At 39.0% G+C, this 21,097-nt stretch overlaps 1 protein-coding gene across 10 annotated transcripts in view; it reads right to left on the bottom strand.

Moving 5' to 3' along the window:
• Nucleotides 1–21,097, bottom strand: part of B3GALT1 (beta-1,3-galactosyltransferase 1) — a 638,472-nt gene that overhangs the window by 116,235 nt on the left and 501,140 nt on the right. The window contains exon 1 of one of the 10 annotated variants that reach the window (XM_027558614.1): nucleotides 313–528. The exons of the other annotated variants lie outside the window; for them this stretch is intronic. The gene's annotated coding sequence lies outside the window, so the exon portion shown is untranslated. Of the gene's footprint in view, nucleotides 1–312; nucleotides 529–21,097 lie in introns of those variants that run through there. 10 annotated transcript variants of the gene reach the window in all.

A 21,097-nucleotide genomic window follows, 5' to 3' on the forward strand; every position in this document is an offset into this window, starting at 1 on the left:
TGCACTGATTAAAATAAAGGAGCCATCACTGTCAATAGGCAGACTCTGCTACCTTGCTTTTATCAAATGCAAGGAGGTGTAAATACAAATGTAAAGTACAAGTAAAGATCACGACTCACTGTCTGACAGCAAAACTATTAAACATAATCAAAGACTCAGATGAACTCACATTGCCTTTCAACACATTGCTAAAGAATCCTTTTCACTGTAAAATTAGCATAAAATGTCACAGTTCTGACACTGCTGTTGAAGAAACTTGGTTTAAGGCATTTAAAACAACTTTAAGACTTCAAATGAAGAGGAGTTACTCACCAGAGAATAAGTCACATGGCATTTGGCCTGGACACAAGGCTCCTCAAATTGTAATCAGTAACTGATTAAAAGTTGATCTCTCAGGGTGTTAAAATCCAAAATTTTAGGGCACTTGTTGATTAAAATATATAGTTTGTTGAATGAATGCAGGCTCATACATACTAACAACAAAATCAATGTTTGTTGCTGCTTATGAAATACAAAGACAATGATTTATTCTCAGGAAGTCAGTTGGACCATGAGGTAAGGTACATGGGTTCTATATTGAGAAGTGAAAATCCTGCCCATGGTGTAGGATTCCATCATCAGAAGTGAAAGGAACAGATGGGAAGGAGGATGGGACCTGCAGGTACAATGGAACAGATATGAAATCCCAAAGTTTCCTGAGTGTCAAGAGCTTTCCTATTTTCTGCTAATCAGTCCTTTAAAGGCATGTGTCTTCAAGGTCAGTGTTACAGTATATTAAGCTATGAAAAGGCTGTGATCCAAAGGATTTTTATGATTAATAATATGAGTTCTGTGAAAAGCTTCATCTTGACTATTTACATGTTGAAGCTAGACTTCTAAAACCAGCTCTTGGCCAGCCTCACAAAAATACAAGCAACTTAGTTCTGTCTGGCTTGGGGGTGTTTTATACATGCCCTCTGGACTCTACATTCTTTTTTTTTTTTTTAATGTTTCATCAGAGAAGATTTATTTTTGCCTCTGAGAGTACAGCTGGGTGTTTTAACATGTCAGGATAACCTTATTTTAATCAGAGATGAAGTTGATTTGAAGCTTGGTTTTACTTTATGAAGAACTTATCTCTCTAGGTTCTCTTTTAAAAAAAAAAAAACAAAAAACATTTTTAATTGAAGGATAGTGGCTTTACCCCTCTGGACTCTAGGTTCTGAAGCATCAGCTATGTTCACTCGCCTCTCCATGTATACTAGCATAGAACCTGGAACACAGCTGCTGCTTAATAAATGCTTGAGGCACACTGAAGACAGCAAGAGTGATTCTCATCACTTATTATTAAGTAGTGTGAGATCACAAGGATAGAGATGCTGATCTGTCCAAGGAAGACTGGCTTTGGCTGGCAATATTCACTCAGCCCCAGCCCAGTAAGTTTGACCTCAGGCTTTTCTCCCATGCACTTCAAAAAAGCAAGCCACAAAACGCTGTCACTTACTGTGGGATCCAGTGTGACTAACTGATAGAATTCTGGCCTCATATCCTGATTTCTGTATTTTCCTCCGGCTCCTTCAAATTTGTGGTCCATTAAGTTTCTCCTTCCGAAATTCCAGGCCATAGTTGTCCAACTTCCCCACAGTCGTCCACTTTTCACCTTCCCTTAGCTGTGGTGCTTTCTGCGACCTCAGCTTAAGAAGACCCTGTTCTAACCTCTAACACTTGGGCGTCTCCCAAACCCTAATCATACTCGACTATACCAAGGAGGAATTCTGATCTCAGAAAAAGCCTCAGGGAAACACTTTACTTTTTGTTTCCTTCCCTAAAATCCTTACGGATCTTTGAGAATTTCTAGCAAAGGTGGGAGTGGGCGCTCTTTTCCTCTATGATAAATTCCCAGGATTTCAACCCTCATCTCAGTGGATAACTGAAGGCTTGCCTTGGGTGATCTGCATGCAAGTACTTCTCACCCCCCAACTGCCAATCTTTAGAGCAAAGGCTGAACAGGTTATTTATAACTTAAAGGGGTACTGAGTATTATTTAACACCCTCTGTATACCACATTGTGCTTCCTCTGCTCTTCCTAAAGAAATCATATCATGGTACTATATTTATTGCTTAATTTTCTTTTTTGTAACACTTTGATAGCTACTTGGGAGCAGCTTTTTTGTTTTCCTTATTCATTGTATTCCCCAGAATATTAACAATAAAATATGTATACAAAAGGACACCAGGAATGCTTAGTAAATGTAGGAAGAGAAAAAGTACGCATTTGCAGCTATATCAAATCTAGTTTGGTAAAACAAATATTAAACTATTAGACTGAAATGAGACTTCTGACCAGTTTTTGTGTCTAGTTTTAATAGTCATTATCAGAATTACGTATGTATTCTAAAATCCTGTAAATGCAAAATAAATAACCTCTTTCTACCACTTTTTCATGCTTTGATCATCTACAATTTATTTTCTATTGATGCTTCCCAGTCTCCATGACTCTTGCCTCTTGTGATCCCAAATGAAATTACACAAGAAACTATGTCCCTTGCTCTAAGTTTCTAAGATGTTTGTGTGGATGTTTTTATTTCATTCATTTAAAAAATATTCACACTTAGGAGTAAGAATGGGTAAAATGGAAGTCAGAGGAGCCTCTCTTCAACCTCTTCAGCCTCTGGTTGTTCTTTCTCTCTGCTTGCAGTGGTCTACTGTTCTTTAGATGTTTGGTGACCTCATCTAGTTCTGACTCTCTCTCAGACTCTAGTTCTCCTTACAAAATCTGCTCTCAGCCTAGTTTTGTTGGAAATATCCCAATCTATGAATTAGTCATATGATGTTAATGGATCACAGCAGCTTATGGCATTTTCTGGCTCAGAGGGATTTGCATCTTGATAAGGGGCAGTGCCCTAACCCTGAGGATCAAATTGCTAATGGCAGAATTGAAGTCTTTGGGAACGGCATCAAGGGTCAGAAAGCCTTCCAACCCTTTCAGATTGGCTGCCGGCTCTAAAAGTGCAGAGAACTTCTACTCCCACAGCGCCATCTCCCTTTATTACCATAAATAATGAAGAAGTTATTTTCTATATAAGTCCAAATGCTGACACTGACCCTGCTGAACTCATTATAAAGGGGAAAAATGTCCACATAGTGACTCCAAATAATTTTGGATTTGGTGGAGGGGAAATGAGAAGCAAGGAAAGCAGGAAGGAAGAGGGAAAGACCGGAAAGGAGGACTGTCAACACAGGGAATGAAAGAAAAATCTCTTTAATTTGTATGCTGTTATATTATCAGATATGCAGTAGGCATGCATTTTAATGCCACTTCTGAAATCAATTGTGTGTGCTAATTTTTTCATACAATAAAAAAGGAGATTGATTTACGATCTGTGGGAAAGAAGACTTAAAAGACATAACAAATTTAGGGGCCACTAAATGTAATGTGTAAAAACTGAACAACAAATTTCATAATTGAAGCTCAGTATCTTAAATTAGTATGTAACAAGGAATACTAATTTTGGTACACCGAGGCCTCAGTGCTATCTACAAGTTATTATTAATCGAAGTGTATGACCAAGATGTTACTGCTAAGAATAGTGGGAAAGCAGTTCTATAGTCACATATTTTTGAAGAAAATCAATAGGAAATGGATTTGTTCAACTGCAGGAGAATTCAGCTGCATTCATTGAACTCATGACTCTTTTTGATCTTTTTGAAAAACAATAAATCACACACTCACAGAATACAGTGCTGGCCTTGCGTTAGGTCACGCATATCCTCTTAGAGACATGGTCAAAAGGCTTGAGAGGGCTTGGAAGATGATCCCATACCAAATAAATCAATACAGTGAGTTTGCAAATGCATGTTACTGCACTGACTCTTAAGTTTCTTAGTGAAACTTTGAAACTTAATAAGGTCTCATTTTATTTGTCTTTTAAAAAGAAAAATTAATGCAACAATTGGAAAGATGAGTTAAAATTTCTTTTAAAGTGAAAATTTCAGTTGATTGTATATCATGAGTTTTATAGATAGTCTAAATCAAACAGAACAATAATGTTCATTAATATGAACTACTTAGGAAAGGAATTAATCTGTCCCTTCTATCTTTGAAATGACTGCCACTTACTAAATCATCTTTTACTCTACTTCTCTATCTCTTCAAACAACTGATAAGATTTAGCAGATAAGATACAGATTAAGACTGTGATTAGATACAGTTAGGAAGACATAGTTAGATGTAAGTTATTAGAGAAAAAAAGACATAGAGGGTAATATGAGAACATATATATGCACAATTATTGTCCACTGTGAAAGACTAGAATAATAGAGGGGAAAAATATTTAAATCACTAATTAATAAACAGAAAACTCAAGAAAATAGTTGGGAATCCAGAACAGGAATTTCTCACACCCTACAGCCCAACAGTAAAAAGGAAAACCCTCTCTTCTTGCTGGGCAGGAGGTCAGCTAATGAGAGCGTCACAACTCAGCCAATGAAAAGCCACACTATACTTCACACTTTCAACTCCTCCAATGGACTCTTTGTTTACCACAGTCCTCCCAACTTCCTCTCCCCTCCTCTAAAAAAGTTCTCCTTTCCTTGCTGTGCGGAGACTCACACGTGGCTAGTCAAGGTTGCATACTTCAAACTGCAATATTCTGCTGATCCCAAATAAATCCATTTCTGCATTTCTGCGGGAGAAATAACTGGCAGTCTATCTGTTTTAGGTCAACACAGTGCAATCTGTACCCATTAGGTAGGAAATAGCCAAGCCCTAATGCTGAAGTCAACTGTCTTTCATACTACAGTGGATAAAGACTACTATTAAAGCTATTTTGGAGCAACCATTCATTGGACAGTGAGGTCCAGAGCACCGATCCAGTGAGCTCTTGATAGGAACTAGATCACAGCAAGAATGGGAGATGCACAGAACAGGACTGATGGATTAAATTACCTTAGTAGAAACTTCCAGAGTCCTTTCTGAGTCTGTTCTCTTTGCCTCACCTGGCTGAGAGATATCAATTTCTCAGTAAGGACAATTGGAAGTATATATCAGCTCTCCACTCTTTAGCATTAATATTTTGTGGGCATATAATTTTCCTTACCACATTATGGTACTCATATAGCTTCAATAAGTTCCTGAGTTGCCTTCACACAATACTGAAATACTCCCTGTTGCCAACCTTGTTATAGTTTGATACCTCTTCTCCATTATTGCAATCAAGATTTTTGGTTGCCATATAATCAAAGAACAGATTTCTTTAGAAGTCTTCTTTCTGAAAGAGTGAACTTTGAGCTACAAAGATGATTTAGTGTGATTTAAGAGGTAGTCATTTAACAATGATGCCCCAGGTCTGGAGGCCTGAGGCAGTGGGTATGGTCCATCCTGACAGGGAGAAATATTCTATCACTGTATCAGCATTATTTAAAATTGACCATGTGTGGTCATAATTAAAAAAAACACTTTTAGTCAATTTTATAGTTTTTAAAATTGTCTTTAAACTCTGAACCCCCCTATTGCCTGCATCTATGATGGACATTCTCAGTATATCACCACCGACCTGGGTATTCACTTTCTGTTTCTCTTACCAGATTGCAACTTCTTTGAGGGCACGAAAGAGATGTAAATTACCTTTGGATAATAGAGCCTAAAATTTAATGGATTCTTAGTATAGGTTTGTTGAAGAAAGGAATTTCACTTATTATGATGCGTTTGGTGACACACAACCAAACATCCAGTTTACACTGATATTAACAACACTGCAGATACACTGAATCACAAGAGAAATTTGGTTCACTGACCCAACAATGTTCTCAAATACCCACTCTCTTTTTCCTCTCCACTCTGCTTTCTGGGGTGTCACATCACCCACACAGACAAAAACTGGCTTCTGGTAACTCTAAAGATGACAAAAGTCTTCCTCCATGACTGGAGAAACCCAGGAGTAATTCTAGAAACATTTTCATAAAGGCAAGGAGGCTTGATTTCCAAATCTTGCTCTCCATTCTCATTGTTCTGGCCTGGGTCACATGCTTACCCCTGAATCAATGGCTCCTAGAGCCAGGGAAGAAGCGAGCTCCTCCCAGAAACTGGAAGGAAGGCTGGAGTGTGTACCAGGGGAAGTGGGCATGGAGGTTGAGAAGGCCTGACAGTGCCTACCCAAGGGATAAAGTATAATAGGTTGTATATTGGGGGATGAATGCAGGCTTTCACCTGGAACAGAGGTTATGATATTGGGCAAAATCTAAAAATAATCAGCTGCATATGAACCATTTCTAAACAAATTTTTATTATTTACATATTTGATTATTTGTATTGCTAGTATTTTATTTTCAGGGTATTTGCATGAAACTGATCTTATCTACTCCTTGTTATCATTCAGAGGGCTAGCCAGGTAAGATATTTCTACTCCGTACCCTTCTTATTCTAATTTATCATATGGGCTATTCTTGTAAAGTATTTGCAAAGTATTGAAAAAATAATAAAGCTATTTATTAGCATGCTATAGTAATATTGTTTTACCTGCCACATTTGACTCTGACTAAAAGGAAGTCCACCAGAGTTTTATTGACGATTATTTTGCATCCAAGTGACAAAAGTAATTTTCATATATTGAGGTGTGGGAAAGACATTCTGGCTCATATATGAGTTATCTTGAATTTTATGCTGACTAAAACAGCCTATTTGTGGACTTTCAAACATACACTGTACATCTGCCTTAATTATTAAAGAAAAGGACGCACTGACCAGAAGTAAAGAAAATCCATATTAAAAATAAAGAGTAAACACCTCCCTCCCTGGAACAGCCATGCGGGTTCTCCTCCAGTGATAAGACTCCCTTCCCAGGTGCCAAGACCACACTGACTCACTGGTAAGTGTTGGTCTGTTTTTGCTGAAACCTTGAAGAAATATATCCATGACTTGTTTAATGTTCTTTGTTCTGACAAGATATAAAACCATGTTGAAAACCATGCTTCCCTGGAGCAGTTTCTTAGAGTAACCTGGGAAGCTGTCTTCCAGACTATAATCCTCAGTTTGGCTCAAATAAAACTCTTCTCTACTTTTACTATCGATAGTTTAATATTTTTGTTGACAGAAGTTAAGAATGCCAAAGAAGCCAAAGACATCTCACTACAAGGTGTTTTCACTGCTGTTCAAGAGCAGTATGTACTAACATTTCGGGAAAAAAAATTAGGTCAAAGAACTCAGGAAATTCTACATTTATACATTAAAATACATATTCCACTGTCAAGCATGAAGTTAGGAAGACTGGACCTGACATCCATCTTTACTGTTGGCAAAAAGTGGATCCCTCAGAGAAGCTATTAAATGTGTTCCATTTACCCAATCTGACTAGCCCAAAATACATTGATTTACAAGGTTTCCCAATGGAATCACTTTTAATACAATGTGGACTATAATAAAAAGGCTGTTTCACTGTTCATTCATTCCTTCAGTTCACAAATATTTATTGAACTCTTACTAAAGGGTTAATCTTTGGAATGACAAGGCGCTTATAGTCTAGTTATATGGAGGCTGATAATAAACACAAATATATAATGTGAAGTGGAGAAAAGCACTTAACATATTCTATATATGAAGAAAATAAGGTAGGTTAGAACCAGAAGGGAGAAAATGCTAAATACCTGGAAAGGATGTAGTTGAAGGGAACACAAATCATGTCCCTACATTTTTCTTAACATGGGAAATAAAGCCATTTGGACCACAATCCTTTCAGCAGTAGCTTTCAGGAAGAATTCTTAGCTTTGGCACTATGGACAAATGTTTTCTAATTCCTATCTCTGCCATCTGACCCCATGCTTTCTTTATTTGGATTAAGGAAGCTACTACCTCTTATGGATGACTCTTTGATTTTTTATCTTAGGGAATTATTTAAATTTTCATCACTATATCAAGCTGTCCTGTAAGTTACATCACAACTATATGTGAATCATAAATTTAGAAATTACAGTTGTTTAGTAAAGTCGGGAACAACTTAATTTAAAAATCTCCCCATTTGCTAGGATCCAATTTAGAATCAGAGCTATTTTATCCTTCATTGCACACCCCTAATTGTTATAGCTTAGGCAGCTGAAAGAAAAAAAAAATCAATCCAACCTTGAGTAAGAGGGCAGGAGGAATAAAATCTGGACTGGAATTAACCATCAAGAAACTTAAAAATATAGAATAGGTTGAGCTTAGGGAGACACACTATTTCACATCTAAGCATAAAGGAAGGGCTACTTATAATACTGTCTTAATAGTTATACATTTCAATCCAAGAGCTATCACGGGAAACCTGGAAAGATAGTGAATGTCAGAAAATGGAAGATGTCAAGGATACACAGAGTTCAAAGGCAACTGTCTCTTCGTTTCAAATATGGATAAGAGTGGGTCCCACAATGGAAAATACACAGACAACAAGGCAATCAGAAGGGAGAGTTTGACTTTTCTCTGAAACTTCTAGCTATTCTGAAAGGCTAAGAAATCTTGAGGTGTTATATGAAATCTCTCTTTTCAGAGGTCTGAATTATAACCCTGTTTGTCTAGACAGGGATTCTTAAGTATTTTTTGGTGTATCCATATTACGCGTGTTTCACATAGAAGATATTAGGGGTATTTGAGGCTGAAAGAAAAAAAAAAAAGTGCATCACTGTAGTACCTTCTTTTCTAGGAAAATATCACTTGAGAAAAGCCAAACATGAAATTGACCCTAGCTTCAGGGATTTGCAGAGTAGGTCCAGTCATTCTCTTTGTGTCCATCATGATGTCTGAGTTTACTGCATTTTAAAAATGAATTTGATCTTACCACCTAATTTGAATTTTTCACTCATTAACCCATACCCATATATATTTAACCAAGGAATCACGCAATATTTGTGATTGGTTTATTTCTCTTAGCCTAATGTCCTCAAGGTTCATTCATGCTGTAGCATATGTTAAGATTCCATTCTTTTTTAATGCTGAATAATATACCATTATATATTCACCATGTTTTGTTTATCCATTCATCTGTTGATGGATATGAAGGTTGCTTTCACCCCTTGACTACTGTGAATAATTTCACAGATTTTCTTACCACCTGGTATATGTCATTTTAGAACTCAAGTGCAAGAGCTGAAAGCTGATGCTACTGTCATTATAAATTCTTCTCTGTAGTTTTCCCTTTCTACTGAAGGCTTCTTGAGGTGAGCACAGGAAACATGGGATCCCACACTCAGGAATCTTAGCTCAATGATTTAGGGGTTTGTAATCATGAAGCCTTTATGTGTTAATTCACGGCCTCTCTCGTCTAAGAAAGACAACTCATTTAATCAATCACCTTATGTTTAAATTGCCTTTCCAAAATTCCTGATGAGTATTTTTCTGACCCATACTGGTAACTGCAATGATGGATGAAGTCTGAAGCACAACTGCCATCTTTCGACTGCTCTAGCAGAGAATTCTTTTTCGAGCTAAACTGACATGCAACTTGGATTGGCTCTACTCTGCTATGTAATGAGTGTTTGTGTCTCCCCTCAATCCCAAATTCATATGCTGAAACTCTAATGAGATGGCATTCAGAGATGGGGCTTTTGGGAGGTGATTAGGTCTTGAGGGTAGAATTCTCATGGTGGGAAAAGAGAGCTGGCCCTCTCTGCTCTCTGCCATGTGAAGATACAGGGAGAAGATGACCAACAGTAAACCAAGAAGAGTGTCTTCACCAGACATCAGATCTGCTGGCATCTTGATCTTGGACTTCCCAGCCTCCAATACCATGAGAGATAAATTCTTGTTCTTTAAGCCCCTAGTCTATGGTGCTATGTTGTAACTGCCTGAATGAACACATACTCTTTGGATTCATGAAGAACGTATCATAGAATCACAGAATGTCAAACAACCTGGAAACAGTTTCTTCCAGGCACCTCTGAATTATAGGCTCATTTCACTTCCTTGAGGGAAACTCTTCAAATCTCTGAAGATTGGACAATATTATGTCTTCCCTTCTTCTGGCTAAACACTGCTGGCTCCTAAGATCCCTTTTCAACTGAAGGGGTTGTGGACCCTCTGCCCTTCAAGTTGTTCTTTTCTAAGCCTACTCCAAGTGACCTGTATTTCATTTAAACTGTAAGACCCAGAAATGGAACTTATATAGCTCTTTATGCTAACAATCATCTATTGATCTACACCTTTTGAATATGATCATTTGTCCAGCTATGAATTCAATGACTACTGATGAAGAGCTCAGGCTCTATGGTCAAGAAGATCTAGATTTAAAGCCAAGCTCTTTTCAGTTATGTGATACAGGGAAATTAATCTCATTAAGCCATTGCTTCCTCATCCATTTAACAGAGATTACCTAGTATGTATCTCACATAGAATGCAAGCTAAAGTACTTAGGACAATGCCTGGCACACAGTAAATTCTGAATTAATCTAAGTTTCTGTAAGCCCATACTTTCCCATCTATTCAAATTGCCATTATAAGAGGCAAGGAGATCTAAATAAAGGGGAAAATAATGATTGGAATAATAGATCTTTTCATTTGCATTACTTATAATGATACTTTTATCAAAGCAAAGAGTTGCTTATCATTAGTTGCTTCAGCCCTGTAAAAAAGATTTGTTAGAATGAGTTACTAGGTTTTGTTCAGTTTGGAATCCTAAAATCTGAAATTTATTCTAGCTGAATTCATGCACTCTTTGAATTTATTAATCCAGTTCAACAGCAATCTGGTAATTCTTTCTGAGCAGTACAGTTTAACTGAGTTTTAGACTGCTCTCTCCTCATACCATCAATACTACCTTGAACCTCCAATGCCTTTTGAAGGAGGAGTCCTACATGTATTGCAGTGACAACAAGGGTTGACAAATATTTTACAGACATGCTGAATTATCTTTTGAGATAATCCTTTTAGCACTTGGCTACACTGTCGTGCTAGTCACATTTTGAATGATACAGAATTTTATTTGTCTTAAACATGGCACTAAAATATATTTTGGGGGTTGAATTTTCATATCATGTGTCTCAAAAGACATGGTTGGATATGAAAAGCACGTGGATGATATGAAGGCAGTCAGTCGGCTACGGGTCAAGTTCTGGAGCTTTTACCCATGGATTCTGCGACTTGGACAAAGTATTCTCCTTATGCTACTCTTTGGTCTCTCATAACTAAATGGAAGTACTGATACTAGCTACTTCAGAGAGTTGCTGTAAATGAAAGAATATATATGAAATACTTAGGGCTTCTCTGGTCGTCCAGTGGGCAAGACTTTTCCTTGCAAATTAGGGAATGCTGGTTTGATCCCTGGTGAGGGAACTAAGATCCCACATGCCACAAAGCGACTAAACTCCTGTGCTGCAACCACTGAGCCTGAGCCACAACTAATGGGCCCACACTCTGGAGACTGACAGCTACTGAGCCCATGTGCCCCGACCACTGAGGCCCGCACACCCCGGAGCCTGTGCTTGCAACAGGAGAAGCCACTGCAGTGAGAGGCCCTGGAACTGCAACTAGAGGGTAGCCCCTACTTGCCACAACCAGAGAAAGCCTGCACACAGCAGCGAAGACCCAGCACAGCCAAAAAATAACCGTCTTATTCCTACATTTTCTTTTTCAAAAGGCATAGCTTGTAAATACTTCATAGGATAATTGTAAGATGAAATGGGATAATACAACCAAAGCACTTGGGACAGAGTAGAAGCTCAGTGAATGGTCATTACTTTTTTCCCCTTCTGTCCTCAACTCTTTTTTCATCCTTCACTAATACGTACCTTTATCTATCCATACCTGTAGGAATATATGTAGGAGAGATGTATTTATTTTTGCACAACTAGCTTTGAGCCAGTGAAAATGCTTCTGCAATATTATGCTGTGCTGCATGCTCAGTCGCTACAGTTACGTCTGACTCTTTTTGAGACCCAGTGGACCACAGCCCTCCAGTCGTCTGTCCATAGGACTCTCCAGGCAAGAATAGTGGAATGAGCTGCCATGCCCTCCTCCAGGAAATATTATGCTACATATTATGGAATATAAGCAGTCCCTGCTAAGACAGCAAGGGTAGAGACAGATCGAAACTCACACTCTCATTACTCTTGCTCTGTGGTTGGCCCTTTGATATGTTCAGCTGCTACTGGGCCAGAGGTCTCTAGACAGTCTATTGGAATTTCATTTGCTAAATCCTGGAGATAGCAGAGACCAAGGAAATATAATAAAAAAGGCATGGCTCCTAGAATTTATTGGCAAATCCAAAGAAACAAAAAAGCAAAATTTGATATAACCAGGGGCTCTTCATACTCCTGTTTTCCACCTTTGCCACATGCTGTCTAGCTAACCTAAGCTATTTTTCAGTGTAGTTTTGGAAATCAGAGGGGGGATTTAATGCCTTGCTTGAGCATGCTTTCGTTTGGCTCAGACTGATTTATATTTAAGACTGTATTCCTTTCTTCAAAGAACTTTGTTAGAATGAGTGTTTAAAAATATAAAACCTTGTGCAAACTCAGTCACTTGAAAAGAGAGTGAGAAGATGATGGCAGCATAAGCAGAAATGGAAGAGAAATAAAACACTTCACATATTAAAAATAGAAGAGGCAGAAGTGGCCACTGTTAATGAGGTATTTGAAAAAAATCAAGCAAAGAAAGATGGATGGAAAAACACACACACACACACACACACAAAATGGGAAGAATCAAAGATGCAGACACAACACAATAAAAAGAAGTCAACTCACTTTGAGTATATTGTCTGTTTTCTTCTTTTCTATTATCTGCTTGATTTAATAGCAAAGAGGTCCAGCAGTGAAACTGGAGGAACTGGCTTGTTAAAGAAGGAGATTTTAAAAGAGAGCCTTTCATAATTCATATTCCATTCTCTAAGATCCATATTTGAATGCTTCTAAAGAGGAATCACTGTGGTTGTTAGGGCAGCCTGTGTTACTTTCCATGACCTCAGGAATAAATGGATTGTGCCTTCCAGACCAAGGACTCACATGGTTCATGGAACTCTCACTCAAATAATTAGTTTTTTGCTGATGTCTGAGTAATCTCTGAAGTTTTCCCATACATACAGGCCATGATGACAGCAACTGAAAAGTTGCTTTGCCTCAGAGCAATAATGGCCTGGAAACTGGGTTAACTTGATGTTACAGTCACAGCCACAAGCAAATAAACTTGTAAATTGGTAGAAAATGAGATCAAAGACTACTGTTCCTTTTTTTTCCTTTCATCCCTGTTTGGGTAAATAATGACTGGGCCAACATATGTTTGCTTTTTTTACTGACTGGGCTCCAAAAAATATTTACAGGGGAGTTTATTCTGTAGAACAGTCCCTGGATTCATGTTTCTGAATCTCTGTAGTCAACAATAATTCTTGTAGACCCACGAATATGACTCTTGGATGTCAACAAACCAAAGTGTGAAATGTCCTGTCTGTGCACAAGAAGAAGTGATGTTGCTTAAGAACTGGCACAGCCTGGGCTCTTTTTTGATTCCCTCTATGACCTTGAACTTGCACTGCCTGCCTTTTACTTTCCTGGACTGGCGAGCTGGGTAATACGACTTACTTTAAACCAGGAAATGGCAATATGCCAGGTGCCCTCAGGTGAATTTAGTCCAATAACATCACCATGTCAGTGGCCTTTGCCCAGCACACGGGGAGAAGAGGGGAGGACAGAGTCTCCTGGATCCTTTCAATTACCACAGAAGCTCCCCTCACACCCATCAGAGAGATGATGTAGCACACCATTAGCTGCGTTTGTGGGAACCTGAGCCAAAGATTAATGGGTTCTAAAGATTGTTGAGCTCCAGAGTAGCATGCTGTTCCTTCGTTCTCATATTTTTTCACTAGCAACTAGCTTTGCAGTCTTGGCAAATCATTTGAAATCTCTCTGTGCCTCTGCTGTTAGTCTACAATGAAGCTAGTATGTCTTACAGGACTGTGGCAACCAAACTGTATTGGATTGAAAGTGTTTTTGAAACTTAGGAACTATTTAAGCAAATGAGACACTAAGAGGTAGGTTACTATGAAGGTTAAGAGCACACTGCAGCCAAAATTCCTGGATGAGAAACAGGCAGGGTGTCATCCATGTAAGTGAATGTGTAAGTGCCCCATTCACAGACTCTCCTAATAAGAATCTCAGGTTTTCTTCCCACTCTTGCCCAACAACTCTCTTAAAGCTGCCCTCATCGGGGTCACAGATAAGCCTCCTCATGGCTAGATTCAGCAGACCTTTTCCAATCATCTGGTATAAAATGGGAACGAATAGTTCCTAATAATAGTAGGTGCATATCTTTATACATTTGTCCAAACCCACAGAATGCACATCAGGAATGAACCCTAATGTAAACCATGGATTTTGGGTGATAACTCTGTATCGCTGTGAGTTCATCAACTGTAACAAATGTACCACTCTGGTGGCAATACTGATAGTGGGAGAGGCTGTGCATGTGCAGGGGCAGGGGATATGTGGGAAATCTCTGCACTTTCTGGTCAGTTTTGCCATGGATCTGACACTGCCTAAAAAATAAAGTCTACTAAAAAAGAAAAGAAAAACAGTATCTATCTCACAGGGTGTTATGAGGATTAAAAATCTATAAAAAAAGCATATATTATACCCAGACAGCTTATATTACTCAACCAGCTTGTATCCAACCAGTCCATCCTAAAGGAAATCAGTCTGAATATTCATTGGAAAGAATGATGCTGAAGCTGAAACTCCAATACTTTGGCCACCTGATGCGAAGAACTGACTCATTTGAAAAGACCCTGATGCTGGGAAAGGCTGAAGGGAGGAGGAGAAGGGGATGACAGAGGATGAGATGGTTGAATGGCATCACCGACTCGATGGACATGAGTTTGAATAAGCTCCAGGAGTTGGTAATGGACAGGGAAGCCTGGCGTGCTGTGGTCCATGGGGTCGCCAAGAGTCGGACACAACTGACCGCCTGAACTGAATATTATACCCAACATAAACATTCAAAAAAGGTCAGAAGAGTTTTCATGAATCTCTCAAAGAATATTCTTTTCTTCCTCTTTTTGCTTTCATTTAATTATCTTCAATGGAGGGCTATTAATTAATCATCTTCAATGATGACAGAGAGATCATTATGTTAACTGAGTTCCAATGCTACATGAACAACAGCAATATACTGTGTTGTGCTTAGTCGCTCAGTCGTGTCAGACTCTTTGTGACCCTATGAACTGTAGCCTGCCAGTCCATGGGATTCTCCAGGCAAGAATACTGGAGTGGGTTGTCACGCCCTCCTTCAGGGAATCTTCCCAACCCAGGGACTGAACCCAGGTCTCCCACACTGCAGGCAGATTCTTTACCATCTGAGCCAACAGGGAAGCCCGAGTAAGAGCAATACCTTCTATTAAAGAACATTAGGTTTTGCTCACATAAAGTAAATGATGAATGAACTGATTCATTTGCCTTCCCCCTTTTCTATCTGTTTCTCCCTACTTCATTCAATTATGGGTGTCCCACCAAACTGACCACATTTTAGTTCTACACAAAAACATTAGGGATTTATAAAGGAAGCAGCTGTTTTGCTAAAGTTACAGCCACACTATTATCAGATTCAGCAGTTTCCACACCGGCAGCTTATTTCCAGGTGAAGCTAAACCCTTGCCAATGGCAGATCTTCCTATGTGTCAGCTTCACTGCTGTGGGAAGGCTCTGCTGCTGCTGCTGCTGCTGCTGCTGCTAAGTCGCTTCAGTCGTGTCCGACTCTGTGCAACCCATAGACAGCAGCCTACCAGGCTTCCCGTCCCTGGGATTCTCCAGGCTTGCCAGGACTTAATTCAAGCCACCTGCTGAAGGTTGAACACCAAGTGTCTGGAGTAAGCGCTATGAATCCAAAGAGAGTCCGTGTCAATTATGTCAGTATTACTCACAACTCTCACTGTTTTATTATTATTATTTTAATATTGTGTGACAAAATGAGATTTGACAAAAAGTTTTACCATGACATTTTATAATATCAATAAACCTCATCCACATGAGCAATTTACAATTTTATGCCTCACTGTATTCTACTTTTGGCTACATGGGCTGTGTGGTCTGAATTTACATAAATATTCAGATAATAAAACATCTGTTCCAATTAAAGGCATTTTGCATTTGTCTTATCACAATCGTATCAGGTCTGACATTGAACTTAAAGAGTTTTTGTTCTTGGCCTTATAAGAAGAGCATTATGTAAGCTACAATTCTATGTATAAAAACACTGCCCTTCCTGCTGAGCACAGTGAGACTGAACAAGTGTTTTTACCAAATCCTTGCAGGTCAAAAGGAAAATGAAAGTTTGCTAAGTAAGTTTTAAGGGCTGAGGAAGGGGGAAAACAAAAATCTTAGGGAAAGACAATTGACAGTCAGGGCTAAGGGGCCTGGGAACAAATCCACTTAAGGGTAGAGAAGCAACCAACAATCACCCTTCTGACTCTGAGGCATTAATCAGCCCATGGTTTTCTATAAGCAGAAAAGAAAGAGAGAAGGGCCTCAAGATGGAAGCTTTTGGTTTTAAATCATGTTTTGTAAATGGGGGATGTCTGCAGTGAAACAGACTGATGTTCCTCAGAGAGGGTGTACTCAATTATCCCTGGAAAATAGTCATAGGAATTCCAATGATTTTAAGAAGGAGCATTAGGCAGAGATACAATGTTGCAAAACAAAAGATGATGGAGTTACCAACTCATTCTCAACAACAGCAATGACAGGAAGCTACAAGTGAGTAACCTGACTCCATATGGTGAGAGGATCCTTCAAACAGCAAGAAGGAAGGGAAAGCGCCTGGTTAACCTTGGGTGTGCTGATCTTGGGGGTACTGAGGAGATGGAACTTGTAAACAATGAATGTGCAAAGGAAGTCTGATACACACGGCAGGTGTTCAGTATGTAGTTCAGAAATAAAGGAAGCTGTGTGTAGCATCAGTAGAACAATACTAGCTCCCACTTATTGACTCCTAATTAGCCGTCAATTTTTGTTAACTTATTGAGTCATTTGACAGATGAAAAAAAAAAAACAAAAAACACACCAGCTTTCAGAGAGATTAAATATTCACCCAATTTAATACAGCCAGTTGCCTGTGCAGCTAAAACTCTAACCTAAGCTTGATTATAGAACCAGACATCTTAATCCTTATGGTTTAGTGAAGACTCTGCTCATAGGAGCCATTTTTTCATGGGTTCAAGTTCCCAGCCTACTACTTACTAGCTTGAGTGACTTACACAATCTCTTACAACTCATTTGCTTGTCTACAAAATGAGGATAATCCTGGTTGCTATGGTCTGTTCACATTCTTCTTTCAAATTCATATGCTGAAGCTGTAACCCTTAAATGTAATAGTATTTTTGAAATGTAAGGTTTGGGAGGTGGTTAGGTAATAGGGTCATTAAGGTGAAGCCCCAATGATGGGACTAATGTCCTCATAAGAAGAAGAAGGGACCTCTTTCTGCCATGTGAGAATACAGGGAGAAGGCAGCTTCTCTGCCAGGAAGAGGGTTTGCAACAAGAACTCAATCATTCTGGCACATCTGTGATCTTGGAATTCCTCCAGAATTGTGGGGATAAAATGTTTAAACTATCTCCTTGGTCTGTAGGATTCTGTTAGAGAAGCCTGAGCTAAGACCCTAGTGCTTCCTTTCATGGGTGTGTGTGAGTATTAACTGAAATAGTATTTGGAAAGTTCTGAGCGACTGAACTGAATTGAACTGAACTGAGTGTATGCTAAGTATGGTGTATGGTAACTACTCTGTAAATGTGAACTATTAATATCTTTAAAAGCATCAGCTACTGCTTATGTATGATTTTCATGTGAACAAGAGCAAAATGACCCATTTTTGACCGAAACTAATATTTGGAACATCTTTCTAGGTGCTGAGATTTATTCTCTTGTTGTTGTTTAGACACTCAATTGTATCCAACTCTTTGCGACTCTATGGACTGCGGCATGGAAGGCTTCCCTGTCTTTGACTGTCTCTCAGAGCTTGCTCAAATTCATGTCTACTGAGTTGGTGAAGTCATCTAACCACCTTGTCCTCTGTCATCCCCTTCTCCTCCTGCCTTCAATCTTTCTCAGCATCAGAGTCTTTTCTAATGAGTCTGCTCTTAATATCAGGTGCCCCAAGTACTGGAGCTTCAGCTTCAGCATCAGTCTTTCTAATGAATATCCAGGACTGATTTCCTTTAGATTGGACTGGTTGGATCTCCTTGCTGTCCAAGGGACTCTCAAGAGTCTTCTCCAACAACACAGTTCAAAAGCATCAATTCTTCGGTGCTCAGCCTTCTCTATGGTCCAACTCTCACATTCATACACGATTACTGGAAAAACCCATAGCTTTGACTATATGGACCTTTGTATTCTCTTACATGTTAAATAATAACACTTACATTTTCTATGTATGATGTCTCATGTGGAAACCCATGGACAGACACTAGGGAGGCAGTGCTATGTGATATGAAGGGCATGACATTTGGAGCCAGAAGACCTGCTTCAATCTCAGCTCTGAGTGGCTGTGTACCCTTCAACAAACCAGTTGTATCTTTAAGCCTCACTCTGCCTTGGTAAAAGAGTTCAGAATAATACTCCCTGTCAGACGATGATAGGTTTTAAAGTATTTCATAAACTGTAAAGCACTGTACAAATATTAGTTATTATGTTAACACCATGAGAATGTCTGAAAAAAAGAGAGAAAACAGCACGTTGCTAGTGAAATCTGAAGAGCTTTTTAATTTGGGAATTGTTGCCAACACCATTAAGAACTTAGACACACTGTACTAAATTTAGCTTAAAACAAACAAAAAAATGAAATGTGATTCAACCCCCAAAAAGATGTATCTCATTATACATGAAGAAAGGACTCTGAAATAGAGTCAGAGAAACCTAGAGAGGAACATTGTGGACACATAACCCAGAAGTTATAGTAAATTAGAAGACAAGAGTTGCGTTTTTCCAATGTCATGCAGCATTGAAAAGGGGAGTTCTATTTTAGGCTTTTATCAAGGGACAATGGACTCCTTTCTTCTTTTTGGAGCCTGAACAATGCGGGTCTAGCACCCTTCTGGGTACTGCAGGTCAGATACAAGAGCCAGAATGCCTCACATACACCATACATACACAGGAGTCTGTCTTTGAAGAAGAAATTGGTCTAATTAGAGGCCTCAGTGAGGGCACTCAGCCACCACCCACAGCTTCGTCAAACCAGTGGATGCCCCTCCGCTCTTCTCATGCTTTTTTTCCTCAAAGGGATTTTGCCTGCTTCACTTCTGTACGTGACTTTTTTGGATCAGCTTGAATCTGATCTGAATCTAAGTATACAGGAAGCAGACTGGACAAAGAGACCATTGAGAATACATTGGAAACGATGGAGGAACATGGTGACTGATCAAAATGAATCGTAGTATTTGGTAAAGCAACGTGTTGAAAAAATAAACCCGGACCTATAGTTCCCAAGGAGTGGGAGTAAAGGAGGGAAAGATTGGGAGTTTGGGATTAGCAGATGCAAACTACTATATATAGAATGGATAAACAACAAGATCCTACTATATAGCATAGGGAAAACTATATGCACTATCCTGTGATAAGCCATAATAGAAAAGAAAATGAAAAAGAAAATATACATGTAACTGAATCACTTTTCTGTATAGCAGAATTTAATACAACATTGTATATCAACTATTTCAATTAAAAAAAAAACCCTAAAAAAAAGCTTGAGATAATAGGGAGAGGGGAAAATATATGGATCAAATGATTGTTACTCTCAGAGGAAGTTTCCATGGCTGCCCCTGGTGAGGTGCGTCCCTACACACAATTCCAGGCTGTCACCCTCCTCTTCTACTAATGAATACAAACACTGAGCCTGTGACTCAGGGGCCCACACACCCCTACTTTCCAGAGCTCTTCCCTCTCTGGCATCATCCTTTTGTCCACTATTTGCACCTGCCATCTTACAGCAGAGAAAGGGTAGTGGTGAGGGTGTAAAATTACGTGTCTTAATCAGTTGAATCCCTGGTGTATATTAAGACAACATCCTCTATCATTCTTTTCAGCATGTGTCACCACCTGCCCATTCAACAGGTATATTCTCTACTGATTCTTATATGGCCCTCTAAGTGGGCAGGACTGGACTTCAGTGACCCTGTCTCATGGTCCAGGCCTTTCCCTTTAAGCTCTCTTTTCTCATAGCCACCAAGTCCAAGCCTCTTTCCTTGGGTCTTTCTAGTGCATGCAGCCATGAAATTAAAAGATGCTTGCTCCTTGGAAGAAAAGCTATGACCAACCTAGATAGCAGAGACATTACTTTGCAGACAGAGGTCCCTATAGCCAAAGCTATGGTTTTCCCAGTAGTCATGTATGGAGGTGAGAGTTGGACCATAAAGAAGGCTGAGCACTGAAGAATTGATTCTTTCTGACTGTGTTGTTGGAGAAGATTCTTGAGAGTCCATTGCACTGTAAGGAGATCAAACTAGTCAATGCTAAAGGAAATCAACCCTGAATACACTTTCGAAGGACTGATGCTAAAGCTGAAGCTCCAATACTTTGGCCACCTGATGCGAAGAGCTGACTCATTGGAAAAGACCCTGATGCTGGGAAAGATTGAAGGCAGGAGGAGAAGGGGTGACAGGATGAGGTGGTTGGATGGCATCATTGACTCAATGGACATGAGTTTGGGCAAACTCCAGGAGATAGTGAAGGACAGGGAAGCCTGGCATGCTGCAGCCCAAGGAGCTGAAGAGTTGGACACAACTGAGCAACTGAACAACAAGTATAAGGATAAGGTATGAGTAACTGATGAACTACCTAGTTAATTTCTCCAAAGAACACACTGGTAAGTTAAAATGAGAGTAATGAAGAAAAACAAATAAGGAATTGAGATAAAAATGGTATTTTTTTTTTAGCATACTAATCCAGAATACTTAATTCCCATTAAGATATTTTCTGGAATAAATGTTAAATATCTGAGCTCCATTTCAGTGCCAGGATAATTACTACAAACTTCAGTAATAGAAAGATTGAAAACAAACTACTTAATAAGAGATGAGTTGTATGCATCCAAACAGTAAAAGAATATGCAGCCATTAAAAATGATACTATAAAAATATTAAATTATATGGGAATACCATATCCTAAAGTCTAAGATACACA

This window comes from Bos indicus x Bos taurus, chromosome 2 (assembly GCF_003369695.1).
Source record: "Bos indicus x Bos taurus breed Angus x Brahman F1 hybrid chromosome 2, Bos_hybrid_MaternalHap_v2.0, whole genome shotgun sequence".
NCBI lineage: Eukaryota > Metazoa > Chordata > Mammalia > Artiodactyla > Bovidae > Bos > Bos indicus x Bos taurus.